Source organism: Eublepharis macularius, chromosome 13 (genome assembly GCF_028583425.1).
Source record: "Eublepharis macularius isolate TG4126 chromosome 13, MPM_Emac_v1.0, whole genome shotgun sequence".
NCBI classification, from domain to species: domain Eukaryota; kingdom Metazoa; phylum Chordata; class Lepidosauria; order Squamata; family Eublepharidae; genus Eublepharis; species Eublepharis macularius.
In genome coordinates, this window is record NC_072802.1 from 46,303,227 (window position 1) to 46,314,891 (window position 11,665).

Below are 11,665 nucleotides of genomic sequence, written 5' to 3' on the forward strand. Positions count from 1 at the left end.
TACATTTCTAATTCTTAAAACAGCAGGGCAGGGGAAAAAGTAACTGCATTGAAAAAAATTAAAATACAGTTGTACTGTAGGAGATTCTTGGCTACTCTTTTCAGTGTACCTGATTCCACTAGGGTTAGGGGTGAGCAGCCCTGTCCTTGTTAAAGTGAAATGGCAAGTTACGGCCTCCCCAGCTGATAGCCTTGGTTTAATGGAATAGTTCGCAATACTTGACTAGCATGTCATAACAAGATGGGTCCCATCAGGGCTCATTTTGAGGAGGAACGTGCAGGAACGCAGTTCCGGTAGTTCTCTAAAGAGGTCTCATGTCAGGTGGCCCCACCCACCGGATTTTTGGCCGTTTTGGCCTGGATTGGGCCCAAAACAGCCAGGATTGGTCCCAAAATGGCCAGCATTAGGCTTCTTATGGGTGGTGGATCACTCTCCTGCTCAGCAGCGGCCCAATTCTAACCATTTTGGGCCCCTTTGCAGCCATTTTCAGCCCCTTTTTGCCATTTTGGGCCCAATTTCAGCCCTGAATGGCCACGATTGGGTCCAAAACAGCCAGGATAGGTGAGGTCAGGGGGTGTGGCATATGCAAATCAGCTATGCCAATGATGCACTTCTGGTGGTGGCAATGGGCATGGCATATGCTAATGAGTTCCTGAAGCTCTTTTTCTAGGAAATGACCCCTGGGTCCTATTTAAGTTACAGTGGAGCCAGCATGCTGTTTCTTGAAGCAAATGTTATAGATCAGCATTTAATGGAGATTTTAGCAGAAAGCTGGTAAGTGCTGAACTTCTGTTATTGGGCAGTTCCTCCATGGCTGATGATTGAAACGCTCTTCGGGGAGTTTAGATTATTTAACAGAGGTGGGGAAAGGAAAATAGCAAAACTATGTTTGTACTTTTAAAAAAATAATTGCCGGAGAAGATATTATCATGCACATCTTGCAAACAACTTTTATGAGTCTGATGCTTAAAGGAACATCATTGCTATAATGCCTCTTCCACTTTAATTTAATTTAATTTATTGCATTTCTAGCCCACCATCCCCGTGAGCGGGCTCAGGGTGAGTAACAACATTAATACTATTACAATGACATAAAGTACAATATGAATTCAATAATACAGTATACAATATAAAATTAAAACCAAATTCAAGCAGCAATGTGTAGGGGTGCCAGACCCTGGTGGTGGGGGGGGATCCCCCGCCCTCACTTACCTGGCCAGCGGGGGGGGGCGTGCACCCTCTGTGCGTGCTCCCCTGCGGAGCTGTGCGCTCCCGCGGATCGGGCCCTTTTGAGCCGCGCTCCGCAGCGCCTCAAAACAGCCCTGTTTGGGCCCAGACTGGGCCCATTTTGAGCCACTGCAGAGTGCAGGAGTGCGCCTGCGCACCACAGCACCCCAAAAGGGGCCCAATCCGTGCCAAAACGGCCGCGGATTGGGCCCATTTTAGCCTGAATCAGGCCTGTTTTGGGACGCTGCAACACACAGGAGCGCTCCCGCGCTCCACAACGGCTCAAAATAGGCCCAATCCGGGCTAAAATGGGGCTGTTTTGAGGCTCTGCGGAGCGCTCCTGCGCTCCGCAGCGCCTCAAAATGGGCCTGATCCGCGGGCTCATTTTGGGCCGCTGTGGAGTGCACGAGCATTCCTGCACTCCACAGCAGCCTCCAATGCAAACCCCTGCGGAGTGTGGCTGCGCTGTGTGCACACGTGCAGCATGATGATGTCACTTCCTGGAAATGACATCATGCTTTGCGGGACTGCACTTAGCGCGTGCACCCCTCTCCCCTCAGAACAGAGGTAAGAGCCAGGCCGCAATCCCCCACGGAGAGATTGAGGGGGCCTGGCAACCCTAGCAATGTGTGATGTTAATACATCTCATCAGGAATTCATTAGGGTAGAGAGGGAAAGTTGTAGATATCTCAGCTAAATAGTAAACCCAGACCACAGCAGAGAGGCCAACCAAGTCGCCCGCCAAACCTCAACCACTATCATAGACCTGGTGGACCATCTCCATCTTACAGACCCAGTGGAACTGTAACAAGTTTCACAGGGCCCTAATCTTGACGAAGAGGGAGTTCCACCAGCCTGGTGCCAGGGTTGAAAAGGCCCTGGTTGAGGCTAGGCAAACGTTCTTGGGGTCAGGGACCACCAGAAGATGTTAGTCAGCCAAGTGATGGGCCCTCTGGGGAATATATGGTGAGAGGCAGTCCCATAGATATGTAGGTTCCAGTTCATTTAGGGCTTTGAATGTCATAGTCAAAACTTCACCCAGAATTTAATTGGTAACTAGTGCAACTAGTCCGAACCAGCATCCCAGTGAGGATGTGTACTGCTGTGTTCTGGGCCAACTGTAACTTCCGGGTCAACCTCAAGAGCAGCCCTGTTTAGAGCGAGTCTAATCTGGAGATGAACATTGCTTGGATCACTGTAGTCAAGTCGCTGATTGAAAGGTAGGGAGCAAGCTGCCTGATTTGCTGTTTTATTTGATAGCAATTGTATGCAAATTAAAGAGACAATGCCTCCCTCCAGCAAGGGAGTCACAGGCAATTAACCTTTAACGTATATTTGGCATCTAGTTCCTTTTCATCTTGCATGTGCTTGAATAATTTCATTTTAGCTTTACTTTATAGTTTGACCTTGGACTGGATGATCCTCTGATCCAGCCTTAGAAAGCTGCTTGAGCCTTCCCTGATGTAGCTAGATGGTATCGTCTGCTCTGTGAACAACAGTTAAAAAGAATAAGATCTACAGAAAAGATAAAAGCCACCCATAGAGTCCCTATCAAAACCGTTGGCCACCCTTCAATCACAGTGCTAGTCTTAAGGATGCCCCCCCTCCCGACAGTGCCTGTGTTTTGGAAGATCTCGGTTTGGGAAGGGGCCAAGTAAACTTTCAGATAACAGTATTATTGGTCAAGTTTACTAATTGTGATCTAAATGAAATAAAATATGATTGGTGGCCTTAGTGATGGCAAAGTAGCTTCAAGTAAGCACAATTGTAATGTTTTGCCATATAACACAGTAAATACAACAAACAAACGGAAGAGAAACAAATGTGAGATCGGGCTCCTGCTACTGTTGAAAACTTCAGCTACTTCCAGGCTCCCCACCATGTGCTTACACTGGCACACCAGTCCCATCACCAGTACCACAACCTCTATTTTTCCATTGCCTTTATTGGTGTATTGGTGTGGCAAAGGGGTAAGGACAGAGAGATTCTGGAAAAAAGAAGGGGTCAAAACCAGCTCTTAAAATCCTATATACATATGCATGGCTTTGGTTCAGGATTGTTAAGTTTCCACAGGCCTAGCTCAGCCTGGTTCCTGAGAAAGAATGTAAGTGCCTCTTAAGTTTGGTGTAGTGGTTAAGACAGGCAAGATTCTAATCTAGAGAACTGGGTTTGATTCCCTATTCCTCCACCTGAAGCCAGCTGGGTGACCTTGGGTCACTCACAGCTCTCAGCCCCTCACCTCACAGGGCCATTGCTGTGGGAATAATAATGACCTACTTTGTAAACTGCTCTGAGTGGGTGTTAAGTTGCCCTGAAGGATAGTATATAAATCAAATGTTATTATTGTTGTTATTATTAATTAGTTGTACCTGGAGACAGGCAAGAGCAACCAGTCTGAAAGCTACATCAGAGATGCAAGTCAGCAAGCTTTTAATGTCTAGTCAGTTAGTCCTAGCCAGCATAGACAAGTGTCCATTATTTTCCTTTGCCTATTGCTTGTACTTAAATAGCGTGGTTCCTTCCCACCATACACTATTCATAATCTGAATTACTTAATCAAGCTACATATATTTTACCTTCTAGTGTCAAAGAGTTTTTGACTGAATGTATGCCTATAATCTCAGAAATGAACTCAGAGGCTGAAGAGTCTCAAGCTAAGGGCCAGACCCCTGTAAGGCTACGAGAGGTTTCAGGTGGCTGTTGGTTCAGTACCTAGAAATGGTAGCAAGGGCTCTCTAGGTCTAGATAGACAGCAAAGAATATGAAATGTGAAAAAGAGTCAAAGAGGAGGTGCAGAATAAGAGGACAAACAACAGCATGTTTGCAAAGGGCTCAGGAAGGAGTTCATAAGGGATTGGAAAGCAGGGAAGAGAGTGGGTGCCAGGAAACGTATTAAGGAGTGCCATGTTGGGGACCATTGCTCTGGATTGAAGAAAGAGCCATTTTGCATCCATGTTGTGAACAGCCGCTTTCGTGATGGCTTGAGTGGAGTGAGAGTTGCTTGTAATCTGCTAAATACAGCAGAGTATGGACGCTTTACTTCTTTCAGGCTATCTGGAGTCAGCATTGAAAGCACAGGGTTCTGTGAATCAGTGCACTGTGGAAAGATTGGGGACGGGGCTTGTTAGCAGGGCTATGCTAGTGCCTCAGTGATATAAAACTGTCCTGCATACTTGTTACAACCCCTTTCTTTCTCTTGGGTAGATTTGGTCTTTAAGCCTTTTTATTCTTGCCCCCTCTTGGTAGATTGCTGCCACCAGGAATTAAATTCCAGAATAACTTAAATTTCTCTTTTTAGTAACGTGCCCAAGGGTTAGGCTTTTCATGGTGCTATGTGGCCCTGAGGAAAGGAATGGGATGTAGAAGTAACTCTAGGATTAAAAAACCCAAACTTTTATTTTTATTGGAAGCGAATTGGTTTTAATTATTTCTAAAAACTTGATGGTTTCGAAAGAGTAGTTCTCAATTCTTAAAGTTACTTTACTTAAACCCAGTCACATAGATCTTCTCTCAGGCTTCACACACAGATTGCCTGCTTTTGATATTAATTTCTCTTTCAATTACAAGTAAGACCTTTTCTCAGGCGCACACACAGTTTGCCAGCTTTCTCCTGACTGAATGTTCTTTCACAAACACACAGTTCAGGCTTCCACACAGGTTATATTTTCTGCACACAGCTCGCCTGCTTATACCAGACTCGAATTTTTTCTCAGAAATCCTTAAACATGCTAAGGCTGCACACAGCTTGCCTCTCTTGCCCTGACTGAATCTTTTTTCTCCACTCTCAGTCTAAAATTGCATTCACTCCGCCCACACTCTCAGTCACCAGCCAATCATATCACTCACTCATTCCTCTTTTGCCCCCCTTCATCTATACCACACCAAGCATTTAAAGACACACAATTTACTTAAAATCAGTACAATACTTTCTTCAAAAGAAGAAAAATCATCAGAAAAAAGCAAGAACTGCCCGTCCTCTTGCATTCATGAGACCTAAACTGTGCTGTTCTGACTGAGGTTCCTTGTGTTTGCTTCTTGCAGTGAAGATACAATGAGGAAAGCTGGTGTTGTCAAACCTGTGACAAATAGAGAATGAGGCTTACATGGGTCGCCATGGGTTGGAGGTGACTTGATGGCACCTAACACACACAAAGGCTTACATGAAGGCCAGTTCACGGGTAAGATGTTGCTTCTTTGGAACAAATGATAAAATGGGCAGAGAGAAGAACTGAAATGCCAGCAGAGAAACTGCTTTCTTTCTTGAACAGAGAGTCGAGAAGACAGCAAGTCATATACAATTCAGTCTACACAACAATCCTTCAGAATGGAGCAATCTACTAAACTTACCACCCACCTGGCAAGAGGTTTCCCTGGCAAGCAACTGAGTGCAGCCTGCGAGGGTGAAATGCCCTTCTCTCTGATGCTGCACAGCAGCAGGGAGAGGGGCATTTCACCCCCAACTCAGCCGCTTGTCAGGGGTTTCCCTGAAAAGTGGCTGAGTGCAGCCTGCAGGGGTAAAATGCCCTCTTAATCCATTGGGTGATGAGTGGCAGTGCGGCAAATTTAAACTTGCCGTGCTGCCATTCACCCAATGGCGGGGAGATGAAGGAATTTCCCCTCCCCTCTCCATTTAAACTTCGGGTGGGGCTTAGCTGGCCCACTGGGAACTCCTGGCTGGCCAGCCAAGCCCCTCTGGTTAAATGATCAGCTGCTTGTCGGAGATCTCCCGACAAACAGCTGATCTAGGAGTTTAAATGCCCCCTTCCCTGCTGCTGCAAAGCGGCATGGAAAGGGGCATTTAAACCCCACGAAACAAGAACCATGAACTGCTTTGCGAACTTGCCCCCATTAAAGTTCGTGGTTCCTGGTTTGTGAAATGCCACAAACCACGAACCAAGCGGTTCGTTTTTTTCACAGTTTGTGCCCACCTCTAGTTGACACTTATCTTTTAGATGGTATCTCTTCCTCATTCAACTGTTGGTATTGCAAACTTAATTATTCCTGAGAGAACTCTAAGCTTAAGCATCCACCATCTTCAAGATAGAACCCAAAAGTCCCAGCAGTGGCAGCAATAAAAATCTTCCATGTCTGTAGATTGGCCTGCTAGATGTGGTATGTGGGAGGCAACAGAGAGAAAACTTTCTCTGTGATGGTTCTTCAGGTACGGAACACTCTACCCACCACTTGACAACATCTGATCTAATTATGACCAGACACTTGGTCAAACATTTACCCAGGTATTTGAGTGTCATGGAGTTTGTGATGTTGTGTCTGTTCAAAATGTGTAAGTATGGTTTTATTTCTCCTTGCTTCAATTGGTTTTCATTACTGGCTCTTAAATGAAAAAAACCAAACAACTGATGGACTAGACTCCATTTTATCTTATATGGAAAATGTTCCATTGGACAAGGTTCACTCATGCTATCTGTCAGTGCTTGCTTCACACATGAAGCCCTTCTCCATTCTGTGGATCACGTCTGTGGAGAAAAGCAGAACCTGGTCGGTTTCGTTTTCGCAGCCATGTCGGACGCTCCTCTCGGCAGGTCCGAGAGGAAGCGGCCGAGCCGCCTGGCCGGGCGGCTGATCTGCAAAGGTTAGCCCCCAGACTCTCAGGCAGGGAGTCTGAGTCCGGGACGCGGCGGGAAGAGCCCTCTGACAGATCGAGGCAGGGGGTCAATTGCCCGCTTGTCCCTATGGAGGCCAGCAGACGAGCGCGGCACCTAGTGTGCTGCCGGGCTATGGAAAACAGCAAAATGGAGGAGGAAAAAATCCACAGGGAATACAATACTAATTTACAAAATTACAAAGCTGTATTCAGAGTACAAAGGCTACAAAATTTCATCATTGTGTTCAAATAAATAAATAACAATCTCTTGATGCAGTTTTCAAGCACACACATCAACAATACAATAATCTTTTACATAATCATACAGGGCAAGTTACAGTAGACACACACAATTCCCAACAGTCTTCTTAGAATAGTTATAACAATTCTTTCCAGGGCTCCCCTCAGCAGGTGAACAGTGAAGCCCAGCCGTGAGGCAAAGCTCCAACCCACGCTCAATCTGGGGCCGGCTATCTGTAGCAGATATCGGAATCCTTCATCAGGAGCGTGTGGAATGCTTTACAGCAGAAAGGGAAATTTCCAGTGTGTTTAAATCTTACATGCCCAAAGCATAGCCTTGAAAATCTCTTATGCGTGTGTCGCATAAGAGATTTTCAAGGCTATGCTTTGGGCATGTAAGATTTAAACACACTGGAAATTTCCCTTTCTGCTGTAAAGCATTCCACACGCTCCTGATGAAGGATTCCGATATCTGCTACAGATAGCCGGCCCCAGATTGAGCGTGGGTTGGAGCTTTGCCTCACGGCTGGACTTCACTGTTCACCTGCTGAGGGGAGCCCTGGAAAGAATTGTTATAACTATTCTAAGAAGACTGTTGGGAATTGTGTGTGTCTACTGTAACTTGCCCTGTATGATTATGTAAAAGATTATTGTATTGTTGATGTGTGTGCCTGAAAACTGCATCAAGAGATTGTTATTTATTTATTTGAACACAATGATGAAATTTTGTAGCCTTTGCACTCTGAATACAGCTTTGTAATTTTGTAAATTAGTATTGTATTCCCTGTGGATTTTTTCCTCCTCCATTTTGCTGTTTTGCAAGGGAATAGCCATTTTGTTCTCCACAGGGCTATGGAAAACGGCAAGGAGCAGGATTAGGCGAAAGCCTGCAAGTAAGCGAATCCCTTCTGTTACTACAAGCGTATGTGAGGAGTGGTGGGGTCTGAAGGTTAGAAGACTCGGATTTTTCCCCCCTCATAGAGTCTCGGAAGATTGGCGGTTCCCCCCCCCCTAAAATGGCAGCGAAAAAGCAGAGTCCTTCTCTTGGCAAGTCAGTTACGGCGGCCTTGCAGAGGGGCGAGACGCTTGAGGAACTGGTTAAAAGAGCGGTTATGGAAGCCATAAAACCCTTTGTTGACAAGCTGAATGAAACAGATCAAAGGGTGGGCTTAATTGAAAGCGATGTGAAAGCCATTAAAGAAGCAGCGGGGGGGGGGGGGCAGAGAAGTCTGCCCGGGAAAGTGCGTCACTTACGAGAGCAACGAACAGGGAATTAAAGTTGGTGGAAAACCAGCTGATCGGACTGCAAGTGGAGCGAACACAAAGCATTTTGCGTCTCCAGAATGTTAAAGAGGAGGAAAAAGAGGATTTATGGGATCTCGCCTCGGAACTTTTAGCGACACCCGCGAGGGCAACTAAAGAAGAAGTGAAAAGCGCCATTTTGGGAGTCCGTCGGGCATCTTCAAAATATGCAATGAAGCGGCAGCTGCCTCGCGAGATTGTTATCGAGTTTTCATCTAGGAGGGTCCGGGACAGTATCCTATATAATTCCTGAGGACTGGAATTCCTGAGGACTGGAAGGTAGCTAATGTTGTCCCCATCTTTAAAAAAGGTTCCAGGGGAGATCCGGGAAATTACAGGCCAGTCAGCCTGACGTCAATACCGGGTAAGTTGGTGGAAACTATTATCAAAAATAAAATTAGTGGGCACATTGATGACCAAAAGCTGATGAGGAAAACTCAGCATGGGTTCTGTAAGGGAAGATCTTGTCTCACCAATCTGTTAGAGTTCTTTGAGGGAGTGAACAAACAAGTGGACAAGGGAGACCCGATAGATATTGTTTATCTTGACTTCCAGAAAGCTTTTGACAAAGTTCCTCATCAAAGGCTCCTAAGTAAGCTCAGTAGCTATGGGATAAAGGGCCAAGTCCTCTTGTGGATCGAAAACTGGCTAATTAATAGGAAACAGAGAGTGAGTATAAACGGGCACTTCTCACAGTGGAGGGTGGTGAGCAGTGGGGTGCCACAGGGGTCGGTATTGGGTCCAATGCTTTTTAACTTGTTTATTAATGATTTGGAATTGGGATTAAGCAGTGAAGTGGCTAAATTTGCAGATGACACGAAATTGTTCAGGGTGGTGAAAGCCAGAGAGGATTGTGAGGCACTCCAAAGGGATCTGTCGAGGCTAGAAGAGTGGGCATCCATGTGGCAAATGAGGTTCAATGTAGCCAAGTGCAAAGTAATGCACATTGGAACCAAAAATCCAAAATATAAATACAAGTTGATGGGGTCTGAACTGGCGGAGACTGACCAAGAGAGAGATCTTGGAGTCATGATAGATAACTCACTAAAAACGTCAGCACAGTGTGCGACTGCCATAAAAAAAGCTAATGCTATGCTAGGGGTTATTAGGAAAGGGATTGAAAACAAATCAGCCGGTATCATAATGCCTCTGTATAAATCTATGGTGAGGCCTCATTTGGAGTACTGTGTACAGTTCTGGTCGCCACACCTTAAAAAAGATATCATAGCACTGGAAAAAGTACAGAGAAGGGCAACTAAAATGATTAAAGGGTTGGAACACTTTCCCTATGAGGAAAGATTGAGGCGCTTGGGGCTCTTTAGCCTGGAGAAAAGACGACTGAGGGGAGACATGATAGAGGTTTACAAGATAATGCACGGGTTAGAGAAGGTCGAGAAAGATGTGTTTTTCTCCCTTTCTCACAATACAAGAACTCGTGGGCACTCTATGAAATTATTGAGCAGTCGGGTTAGAACAGATAGAAGAAAATACTACTTTACACAAAGGGTGATAAACACATGGAATTCGTTGCCACAGGAGGTGGTGGCAGCTACAAGCATTGCCAGCTTCAAGAGGGGACTGGACAAATATATGGAGCAGAGGTCCATCAGTGGCTATTAGCCACAGGAGATAGATGGTATTCTCTTTGTGGGGAGGTGGTGCTCTGTTGTCTTAGTGCTGGAAGGAAGGCAGTGGGAGGGCTTCTGGTGTCCTGGCCTCACTGACAGTCCTTTAGATGGCACTGGATTTCTAGCCACTGTGTGTGACAGAATGTTGGACTGGATGGGCCACTGGCCTGATCCAACATGGCTTTGCTTATGTTCTTATGTTCTTATACAATGCGGAATTGGACTTTCTGGGAAATAACGTCAAGATATTGAAGGACGTTCCATTTTTAGTGCGGAAGAAAAGATTTAAGTACAAGATGTTGGCAGCTCTTTTGAGGGAACGGGACATAAAGTACAAATGGCTACTCCCAGAAGGAATTGGGTTTAGTTATAAAGATAAAGCTTACAAGATTAATTCGGAAGATCAGCTAAGGGATTTTGTGGATAAAAATCCAGAATTTGGACCAGACACCAAGCAAAAAGAAGAGGATCCGAAGCCTGAAGGGAGGGGGGAGGCAATGAGCGCTCCGGCGGTAGCTGCGCAGAGGGAATTGCGCCCGAGGCCCAGGGGAGGGAAAAAGATTTAATTTGAACTGTAATTTGTAATTTGTATGATCAACCACTCCGTCACTATTTTATTAAGCTATTTTTTTACTGTGGCAGTATGAAGGGAAAGCATTGAAATGTAGTGTTTAGTGTTTGTAGGTTACCTTCCCCTTTTTTCCACCCCCCCTTCCCTTTCTCTTTTTTCTCCCTTCCTTTCCATCCCTTGTGCTATTGTAGTCTTTTGTAGTTACTGTTTGGTAGGTTATGTATGTATGTAGTAGTTTTGTATGTTAGATACTGAAAAATAAAAAATATTATAAAAAAAAAGAGAAAAGCAGAACCTTTCAGAAAAGAAACATGTGCATCTGCATGCTGTGATACTCCAAGGAAATCTGGCCCTGCTGAATCCACTGAGCACAAATCCAACATGAGTACATCATAACAATCTGATCACTCTTAAGCTACTCTTGCAAAAAAATTAACTAGGGAAATACAACACAAATACAACTTGAGTGCAAGTTTCTTTAGGTTGCTACCATTATATAACCTCCGTCAGTTGTGGGACATCAATAGACTAAAAGAAGCCATGTTTATTAATTTATCCAGTGCTTTGCTCCCAATCTCCCTATAAGCAGCCCTTTCTTCATACTAGCAACTTGACAAGTGACTGTTTTCAGGTTCTGCTGTTTTGTGAACATGCTTCTTTATCAAAACTACCAAAAGCAACCAAAAACCCCATCAAGGATAGGAATTGGGACTCAGCATGGGGCTCTTGGAGGACAGGCCATATCAAAAGGAGACAGACTTCCAAGGAAAGTGCCCTAAGCCTGACAATTGCCCCATAACGGACAAATGAGAGCAAGATAGAGCCTGGGCCATACAGCTGTTTGCAGCAAAATCCACAAAGGCAGGAGCAGAAATGCTTCTTGTTACAGTGGCCATTTCTTGGTAGATTAAGAATTCCCACCTGCTTCACAAGAGGAGGTTGTGAACATTTGTACAGTACCAGAAGCAAGTCTGATGAAAATTACAGAAGAAACCATTCACTGAAGAGCCAAAATACTGCTGAGGAGCCAAAAGTTCTCCATTCCTTGAGGCTGCCCATAAGAGCTCTCACAAACATATAATGACAAACGCT